General features: G+C 40.0%; 1 pseudogene; it reads right to left on the bottom strand.

The window, feature by feature from the left end:
* Positions 1-1,905: 1,905 nt before the first annotated feature.
* Positions 1,906-10,064, bottom strand: LOC114648752 (polyunsaturated fatty acid 5-lipoxygenase-like; annotated as a pseudogene).
* Positions 10,065-10,989: the final 925 nt, after the last annotated feature.

Genomic DNA, 10,989 nt, shown 5'->3' with positions numbered 1-10,989 from the left:
TATATTTTGTATTTTCAGACCCCAAACATCTTTTAACCGATCCTAAAGACTTGTAAGTACACTCTTAAAAATAAAGATACGTGGTTCTTCAGAGCAATGCTATAGGGCAGGGGTGGGCAATGTCGGTCCTGGAGAGCCGCAGTATGTGCAGGTTTTTGTTCCAACCCAGTTCCTTAACGAGAACTCGATTATTGCCGATGAAACACTCATTGCTTAAGTGACATTTTGATGCTTCATTTTAGTGGTCTCGCTTGTTAAGGTTCTCCAACCTTAATTGCTTATTTCAATCTTAAACTGCTGTATTCAGTGTTTTAATTGCTCCTGATTAGCAATAAGATGTAAAAGACAAAGCAGCCAGCAGTTCTCCAGCTAGCTTTTTTCCAATTACATCTGTGTGTGTTCATCATGCACTGTTTGATTTAATAAAACACTTAATAGAAAAATGTGACAGACTGAAAATGATCTGTTTTAGGCTTCAAATCATTTGGATAATATCCTTGAAAAGGAAAAAAATCTACGATATAACAGCCTTACATTGCACAGACTAACAAGCCATAAAATTAAATAAGGTCTGAGATTGGCAATGATTGGTTTCTAATTAAGCAATTGGGTTGGAATGAAAACCTGTAGCCACTGCGGCTCACCAGGACCGACATTGCTTACCCCTGCTACAGGGGAACCCATCCACATGGAGGTTCCAGAAAAAAACTTTATTTAGATCTGCACCAAGTAAATAACTATGATTAGATGGCAACAGAATTGTGAACTATAGATGGGTTCCTGATTTAAAAAGGACTCTTGCTACATACATTAACATGGGCTAAGGTTTTCTTAGCCTGTTAGCGTCCTGCTAGGTAGCCTACTGTATATTAACAATTTCAGTCCACCCCCCCCCCCCCATATTAGGAATTCAAATCAAAAAGAATCAAACTTCATAAAAACAGTCCTTCCCAGAATGAAAAGTTTATTTGTCGATCAATGATTCTGTGAGGACCCACACAACCCAGTAAAGAACCATATTGTGCCATTAAAGAACCATTTCTATGAGTATACATCCTTTTCCCACAGTTTCAATCCCTGTGTAACATAAAATAGTGTGGCAGGTGGCCGGGTGCGGCCCTCAGTCAGCCGCCTATATAAGGAGCTGCCGCCCTACAATCAAGGCTGGAGTCGGGTGAGGAGGTGGACAAGGTCAGAGGAGGCGGCAAGGAGAGGCCCTGAGTGTTTGTGAGGAGAAGAGAGACGGCTAGTGAAGGAGCCGGGACTTTGAGAGACGGTGGGGGTTTGTTGGTGTGGTGCACATAAGACTGTGTATATAATAGTGAACTGTATAAATAAACGTGTGGTGATGGCTTGCAACGTGTCTGCCTGTCTGTGTCCGGGAGCACCCTTTCACAATGGCATGTGTATGAATCAAATTATTAAAGGAAGAGCTGAGGATCCAAGCATCACATCTCTATTCCCCATTGAATTCTATTGGTTTAGAACCTCCATTAGAGATGCAAACTCTTTAAACAGTATAAACAATGAGGATGAGGGGATAGAGAGGCATGATGTGCAGTTACTCCTCAAAAAAGGTCACAGATGTACAGATGGAGAAGTGGGTTTTGTCCTCTCATCTTGTATTTAGCCAATTAGTGAATCTATCAGTTTTTATTGTGGATGCTTCTGCCAGCCATATAGCAGTTTGAACACAGAAACAAATGTAGTAAAGGCCCCAAAAATGTCTGAAACTAAGTGGAAAATTTTTAAATGCTTTGAAAGTCTTTGTCCAATTTAGGAACTGACTGTAGGTAAAAGTGCACAGTCAAGATCTTTCCCAGTTTTGCAGAAATAAGAAGTTCTAGAATCTAATAGGAGCCTCCTGGAGGGGGAAAACACACACACACACCCCACACATACATATGCTGCCCAACTTCATTTTATTTGAAATAAATTAATAAGTAAAACATTTCTTGATATTGGGTGAAAATTTTCACAGCTGTATTGTGAGGTTTACTGGGATGTCTGCATAGGACACGTTGATCTTTATATGGCAACGCTATTCTCAATCCTTCTTGGAAGTAAGTATTCATATTTCAGCTTGAGATTTGTATTTCTTGCTTCAATTGACTTTTCAATCTCCCCAAGTGCCTCTTGGAACTTTTCAATATGAGCCCTTGCAGTCTCCTCTGTGAAGTATTCTGGGTAATGACCAAGGAAGACCTACAAAAGGAATTATGACAAAACAGTGATGTCAGAATGTCTAAAGAGAAGACAGTTTATTCTTAAAGGACATGTCATCCTGGAAGTTGTCCAATAAAATATGAATGAGTGAAGTAGTATTCTTTAGCAAGTAACTTACTGCAATAGGCTGCTCACGACTCAGGACCCATGTGATGGCCACTTCAGTGCATGACTGATGTATGTCTGGGAGTGTATTCATGATCAGCTCCATGGTAGCCAATCCTTTTTTTGGGGGTGGGGGAGAACGCATAGTGCAGGGTGTATTTGGCACCCATGAGCACCAGTCATACTGTTTAAGGAAAAAAAAAAACAAGCATGCTATTAGTCATTTATTCAAAATGGAGTGGTGTTAGACTCCTTATCTATGTAAAATCATGATGGCAGTTACCTGTCCACTGTTAATTGCTGCATGTTGTGCAGAGCTTGTGAAGATGACCCCAGCCAGAATAGTGACGAGCTCTGCTTTATCCTTTATATCAGTGGGCAAGCCTGCGGAAACAATTATCACCCCATTATGGAAAACTGATAATCTGTTTTTTGGGAAGAAGTTCTGATGTAAGTTGATCAACCCAGCTGCCCACTAATCAGTTTCTAATCAGTAGTGGATGATTTTAGATGGACACTGTACTAATAAAGAGTGTTCCCAACTGGACAACAAGCTCACTATAATCTCCTGTTGATTGGACACAGCAAGAGGAGTGGCATGTTTCCTGTTTACAATGATAGTAAAGCCCAAAAGCTAACTCTACTTCACAGCCAACAGTGTGTCCTCACCAAAGCTGTGAAGGTCTGTAAAGCCCTCATTAACAACATCATGAATCCAGTTCTGCAGCTCCTTATCCGCCATAACATTCTTGTCAGAGGAATAATAGAGATCCACAATACCAGACACAAAACTGCAAAGGGAAGACATGAAAAGAACAGTAAGTGACCGTTATTGGGAGAATGTCCCAGCCCAGACTGACTCCACTCCACTTTAGGCCAGATTGCAAGAACCCCTAAGAGGTTGTTCTTGCATACAGTACAGTACTCACCTTTTAATGGCGTTCCAAAGTTTCAGGCTGTCATCTCTATAGAAGTAATTTTTTAGACGATTCACGTCTCGCTCCTTAAAGTCAAAAGTTGGCAGAAGAGACTTGAAATTCATCTTTTTGCATTCCCTTTGAAGCAGTGGGAGCAATCCATCCCCTCCAGTGGATACTACCTGTTTCATGGACAAAAATGGGATAGGAATGGCAGTGTCAGATGACCTTTGCACAGAGATGTGACAAAATATGGGGCATGGCACCAAGCATACCTCTTTGAAGATGCCATTCTCCGAGATTAGATTCAAACGGGCATTGGTGTTGATTTCCAGGGTGTCGTGCATGTGAGGGACCAGAAGCTGAAAGACAACAGTAAGAACAGAGATGCTGTGTACTAGTGGAAATTTTGCCTCTACATGTATTATGAAAGTGGTGTCTTCATGCAATTGCAAAGTTTTATGCAATGAGGACCCTCATTCACATTCCTGATGACTGAAGGCTTCACTGTAGTAGCTAACTTCCTGAAAGTATGCTTAGCAAGAAAATGGTTCCCATTCATCAGCAGTATTCTTGCTCTTCCGCAAGAACATTTAATGAGCAGTGGGAGTGCTGTTTAGGGTAGGGTATTCAGTAATCCATCAAGTTGCTGAACATGCTTAAATCATGTCACTTTTTCTGGGAGCAAATCAGGAACCAACTGTGGTTGGAACACTTGCACATGCAACCAAATTCATTTGCATTACGCCAATATAGATTCGTCATTCAAATTACTTTATACTTTTAATAGGAAGGTGGAAATCGAGATAAAACCCCATGTAATCACATAAAATATATGCAAACTCCAAAAGGACTCCCAGGGTCTCAAAGCTGCAGTCTTGGAGCCATGAGGCAAAAATGCTAACCATTCCCTATATTTGTTTCATCAAATCAATATGAAAAGAAAAGTCAAGAAGGTATAGTCCCTGTAATTTGCCATTGTGATTTTTTCCTCTCGTTTATCATAACTTTTAAATATACATCTAATAGGTTTTTTTATTGCACTTGACATATATAGTATTGTATAGTATTTGGCAACTGCTACAGTTCCTCACATTACCTTTGCTACACCCCTTCCACAACTAACAATGTTGGACTGTACCTTGTAAACAGGATGGACTGCAGGCAGCTGTCTCAGGGTGGCTATACAAAACACCTCACTGACCAGATGTGTGTGGAGAAGGTGAGACAGAACCTCGTACACTTGAAATTCAGCATGTCGAACCCACATCTTTGCTAGAAGCCAGTCGAGTTCAGGGTCAGAAGGTAGGAAAATGGGGTTGTCCTGGCCAGGCTTTTGTTGAATCTGAAAGATGAAAATTTTATCAGTAAACTCAAGGACAAAAAATATCCTTGCTAATTGTTGACATTTTTCTACTTTGGTAAAGTGTGTGAAAGTGTTATATGAATATCCTATGCGTATATACAGTAGGGTTTTTTTACGTTTGATTTATCGATATTAACACAGCCCACTTCAGTGGTCAGTGGAGTTCAGCCCCACCACATGTTGTTCAAAACAATTAAAAATTACAAAGGTAGCCACCTAACCTCACAACAACCTCACTATAATTTTGGATAGAGTAAAAAAAAAAACCAAAGGTTAACTAAAGGTCTTTGAGACTTCTGCTTTTTAGTGGTTACCCTTTTAGTAACATACTGAAGTGTTATTGAGAAGAAAAGCTTCCCCCAGAAATAGTGGGCTTTCCTACTCAATATCTAATTTTTTCAGATTATCATCATTTTTATTACTTGAACCAGAGAGAAGTAAGATAGGCCTAGGACTGACAACAAGAAGTGTTGCTGTGGCTAGTGTATAGGAGAACTTTAACTGCACACTCATCCTAGTATCTGTGTTTTGGCTCCTGTCTTAATGTTTTGATAAAATGGATTCTTCTTCCCCACCATTTATGGGCTTTAACGGCGGTCTTCTCAATTTACAAATCCCTAAATTCCCATTTGTAGGCTGGAGAGGTTTGTTTTCTTCTTCACAACTTAGTCTGTTCCTGTGTCTCAGTTTACTGTTTGCTCCATTTACTGCACAAAATGCTTCTTCTCTGAAGCTTTATTTATCTACTAGTCATTTAGCCCATTACAATAACGGGCGCTAGAACAGTAGTGCATAAACATTAGTAGGAACAGTCTATATTAAATGGCAAGGGACTTTGACCTCATTCTTTTTGTTGGTCGTATTATTCTTTCTTTCAGCCTTTCTTTTGTTGATGTTTACTTGCTGAGCTGACCGTTCTTCGTGGGCCGCCGCCGTGTATTGTGTGTCTTTAATTTTCTGTGACAGTAATACTGTGTTGTACGGCTCTATTCAATAAGGGCGTGCACAAAAAGGCGAGCTACAAAAGGGCGACCTCAATTGAACGCGGCGAATAAGGGCTCGCCTTTTTGTGCGCACCCTTATTGAAGGATACCGTCTTGTACGTCCGCTGGCTTGTACGTCCGTAATATACCTTTAATTTTCTCTGGCGGTAATACAGGCATGCGCATCTGTAATATGCCTTTAATCTCCTCTGACAGTAATACTGGCTTGTATGTGGCTGTAATATGCGTCACTGTATTGTGTGCCTTTAATTTCCTCTCACAGTAATACTGGTTTGTATTTTCGTAAAACGCCTCTAACTTTCTCTGACAGTAATATCACGCGTCGCACCGTGCCCCGCGCATGCGCACTTCATCAGAAGACACCCACACACGGACACCTGGATGCACATAGGGATTTTATATATATATATATAGATATGTTTTGACATCCAACTGCTATCATAAGACACATTTTCATACAAGAACCCCTAAATCCTGTTTTCAATTCATTTTGTCTTCCACTTTTTAAATAGCAGAATGTCTGTCTTTTCCCAGGCTGGAGTGCTACTTTAGTTTTTAGTCACCTGTATTGCCAGTGGGATCAGTCCTTTCATAGGGTGATCATATAGTAGGCACAAAGGTGCAGTAACATACTGCCATTTGCCATTAATCACATTGGCAGGAATGCCCTCCAGAATGCAGTAGTCTACCAGGTAAATGTTCCCAGCCTGTACAGAGAGATAAAAACAAGTGAGTGTGACAAAGTTCATTGTGTTTGTTTGGTTGATAGAGCATATCTGAAAAAGTGTCTCACCCTCATTTCTTTGTCCAGTGTGGTTTCGGATCCTAGTGTAGCCTGTACCATGTCCTTTGTTACAGGGAAATTTTTGGGAAGGCTATAACAGCTTTTAATCATCCGGGGATTGCAGCCATTCAAGAACTGGTAACCAAAAAAACTGTCTTCCTTCCAGTGCTCCATAACATATGCTTTAAAAGAAAATACATTTTAACGTTAAGTGTTAGCATGAAGAGAATTAGAGGCCAAGTCTTTTTCAGTGTTTTGGATTTCTTACCTGCTACGGGGCTTGGCTTGCATAAACTCCTTCGGAAATCTTCCAGGTCATGCCAGGGCTTCTCAATATTGCTAAGCAGATTCTTGATAAGGAGCACTTGAAATCTGTGAAAGTAAGTGTGAGTCATTAAGCAGCTTTAATAGACAGGCATGGTGTATTCTACCATCCCCATGTCCCCACCTCATTGGGTATTACACTTGGTGAGCAGACAGACAACCTAGCAGAAGTGCCCTTGACTTGCAAACTACCTTCCATTTGCTCATTTTTGCTACTGTGTTTCATTGTGGTTAGTTTCTGTTTCGCAATACAAAACATTCATTTTTTTGTTTGACAAAAAAAAAAGGCTGAAGAAACCTCCAATTGGAAACACTTGAGAGCTTAGCAGCTCCAGCCCCACTTTTCACAAGGATGGGCACAATTACCATTTCCTGGTTCGGCCTTTAAAAAAAATTTAGAAGAAGCTTCATTTTGTGGTTACGCAGGGACATGTGCAGAGCATCACCGACTAAGGAGAACACCTTTTTCATGTGCTATTCAGTCATTTTTCGAGCCCAATTCTACCATAAGCCATACACCTACTGGCTGGAATTGTACCTTGACTAATATCTTATAGGTTTTGGCACCAAAAAAAAACACACACAAAAATTGAAACACAGCAGACACAGTTTCAAGGAGGATGCAAATTGAATACAGAAAAGAAAAAGTCCATTAAAAATTTCCATAAAATTTTGTAAACAACAGCAAAGCTCACTCAAATAAGACTGAGCCTTTGAATTAAAGACCCACTTCTCCAATCAAGCAAAAAGTCTGGAGTCCTGCACAATACTTTGAAGTACTTGGAGACTGAAACTGAGATGTAGAGAAGCTGCTGAGAGTTGAGTGTTCCAAGGTGAGAGAGTTAATTAAAATATTCATTTTACTCGTAAAAACATTGGATTTGGTTGCCGCTAAGGAGCTTAGTGACAGCTTTTAAAGCTCTAGGAAAAAGTTTTTTACTTTTTTTTCCACCTGCACAGGAATGAAAGCAGCTAAGTGTTTGTGGGTGCGTTTTGGAAAAATTACCTTTTCCTTGTACTTGCACTTACACTGACAACTTTTCAAGTAAATAACTGGTGTCATAGTGATGAATGGTTAAGTAACAAAAACAGCAGCTCCTTAGTGGAAAACAGTCAGAGCATATAAAGAATAATTAGATGTAGCACCATGTAGCACTCATATAGCCAATCATTAACGATAGTAAAAAAGCAAAAGCACACACGTTCATAAGTAAGAAAGCATTCAATTTAAGTACAGGTATGCGGCCGACTTCAAAGTGGTAAGTAGAAAGCCTCTGAGGTTTGTAGGTAGGCAGCTACTGTTAAGGCCAGTGTTGCCAGGTCCGCGTTTTTGTTCCCCAACTGGGCTATTTTTGATCACTGTCCTTTGGGGAGGGGGGGTTGGGGGCACATGTTGTGGTTATTTGCAATACTTTTCTATGTTTCAAAACCCCACTCCACCACATTTTTACCATTTTTTAATCCATCTGGCACTCTTTCCCCTTCTATTTGCACTTGTACTGTATATATTCTTTACCATTGTAAAATCTCCAAAACAGATGTGTGATGGTATATACCCAATACCTGCAGGCTTTGATGGTATGAACCTAACCTTCTCACTCTGACACTGCCCTCTGCTTTCCAGTTTGTCATTCTGTCTACCTCAGGTATATTATTTGTGGCTGTTCAAGTTGGGTTCCAATTCATGCTCACTGTATCACAAGTCATTTTATCTATGTCCTCCAAGTAAACAGGGTGTTAAAAAATAATTCTCTGCCATGACTTCAAACATCATGGTGTGTTTATCAGAAAAACATTTCTGTTGTAGGATTTTTACAATGATAATTAAGTCATGTTTATTACATTTTTGCAAAAACTGTAATGTTTAGGACTCAGATAACTTTAGTTCTGAATTCTCTTAACTTCTACAAACAAGAGGGTTTAGTGTGTGTGTTTCTATTCAACAGAACTACTAAAAAATAAAAAAAAACTATCCCTTTCGCTACTTCAGTTGAATAGTTAATCATGTATCCTTGGTTCCTCTCTGGAGTTATTCATCCTGGTCTCCTCTTCCCTGCCATCCATAGAATGAATGGCAATAATTACATATTGTCAGTATACAAGTGTTGAGCAGCTGGGCTGCTCCATGACATCCCCTCATTTTCATCACCCCCATTAACAGGACTCACGCATTATTAAGTGATTTCTTAAAGTCGCTTCTCTTCTCATTGTTGAAACGGTAGTCCTCAGGTATGTCATTCTCAGATATGACATCGATGCATTTTGGAATTGCTGGTCTCCAAGTCTGCTACCTTGTGGGGTATAAAAACAGAAATTAGAACAAGGAGAAGGGGAACCAATGCATCCACCAACAAAGCAGACAAAATCCCTTCTTTTTCCTCTAGATGGCCAAGTTACCTCACAATTCGCTGCTGTTCCTGCAGTTCTTTTTCTCGGTAGAAGAGGAAGTCATGTAATGTGTCATCTTGTATTTTCTTAGCTAGGGGAAAAGAGGAGGAGTAGGAGAGAAAGTGTAGAGCTTGGAAAACAAAGCAGTGTGACCTGACAGCAAAGGTGCTGTACTCCCACCTCATGACTACCGATTTGAATTAAAATGAACTGCTTCACTGAACTGAGTTTCTATTTCTGTAAAGTATAATATGAATGCAAAACATTTTGATATCAGCCGTATTTAATTCTACATTAATGTGTTTAAGCAGGTAGCCCCTACAAGACATCATTTTTGAATAAACAGATATAAAAGATGAATAGACTTTAAGGAGGAGAGACACACATGACTTACCTGAACCCTCACGCAGCCGGATTGTCATGTTGCCTACAAACCAGCGATAGCAAGGGAATGTCTTACAAGTCCCATCAGGACAGTTCACCTTAACGTAACAGCAAAACCAGTTGTCGCCAATATATTGGCGTTTCTCTAGCTCCACAAACAAGATTTCCCCAAGTGGAACACTGCTGCAGACATCATATTCACCCACCTGGAAGCACAGGTAAAGAGTGGTCAAAAAAGTTAACAGTATGTCAATAAGCTGAAATCAACTCTCCTAGGAGAGGAGAGTAAAAGCAACAATGTTTTCCAGAATAAAAAGGTAAATTAATTTTAATATTTCATCAGTCAAGATCAGAATCTCTGAAGGATCAAGCTTTCCTCCAACTGATCAAATGAAATGTTCTGTCTGTGGCTAACTTACAGTTCCACGGCGAAAGTCTCTTCCCAAATTGTCCAATGCAGTTGTCTTGCTTTCCCCGTGCTCCCCAATAAGGGTTGCATACACACTGTCAATAGTTCCAGAGTATTCAGTTGTACCAGTAGCCACAGTCACCTTGTAGGTCGCCATCTAAAAAACAAATGCAAAGGCTTGCTTTGAAAGGCAGGTTTCTGTTTTTATTTCCTCATAGTTGTATTCATTCTGCTCTTTCAATTAAGAGAAAAAAGTCCAAAAACCAGATGGAAGAGTAGTTTTCTTTTTATTTTGATTACACTCGTTTTTAATTCAATTTAGGGTTGTTAGGAGGCCAGTCTAGCAACACAGACAAGCATCATATCCAGGTACGGTTTTTACCTTGCACCACATTGCAAGGCAAGCATACACACCCCCCAATTTTATATTGGACCAAATTACAGTTGCCATGTGTGAATGTGCAAACTCCAGAGAGACAGTAACCAGGTCAATATTCAAACAACCAAGATTTTTACCAACCACTGCGCCACAGTATAACTGGCATCAAAATTAATGACACATTTAGGCCCCCAAAAAAAAAAAAAAAAAAAGTAGTGTACGTAAATGCAAGTCACATTGAAGTAGTTCACCAAGATAAGGTGTAGGCAAATCAGAAAACAAGGAAGAGATGTTACTTAGTGCTAGGTACACTCCTCAGAGTTCATAGGCCATATCTCATTCAGCTCAGTCTTGTCACTTCTATTCAAGGAATTCAATACTTCCTCACTAATTATACTGAACAACTCCTTGTTCAGGCACAGGTTCTCTCTCACTTAGATTGTTGCAGCTCTCTCCAGGGTGGAAATCCTTCCGCAGCTATCAGGCATCTCCAGAATGCAGCTGCTCAACTGCTGTACTCTGTTCCTCATTTCATTCCTACTGCTCATCTTCTTCAGACTCTTTACTGGTTTCCTGCTTATGCAGGGATCCAGCTCAAAACTTGTGTCTTGACTTACAGTCCTCAGATTGGGTCTGCTTCTCAATATCTCCAACTCTTTTCACACAAATATGCTCACAACACATTAACTATTAAGAGGTGAAA

Source organism: Erpetoichthys calabaricus, chromosome 3 (genome assembly GCF_900747795.2).
Source record: "Erpetoichthys calabaricus chromosome 3, fErpCal1.3, whole genome shotgun sequence".
NCBI classification, from domain to species: domain Eukaryota; kingdom Metazoa; phylum Chordata; class Cladistia; order Polypteriformes; family Polypteridae; genus Erpetoichthys; species Erpetoichthys calabaricus.
Note: the sequence above shows the minus strand (reverse complement) of the source record. Positions and strands in the feature narration are given on the sequence as shown.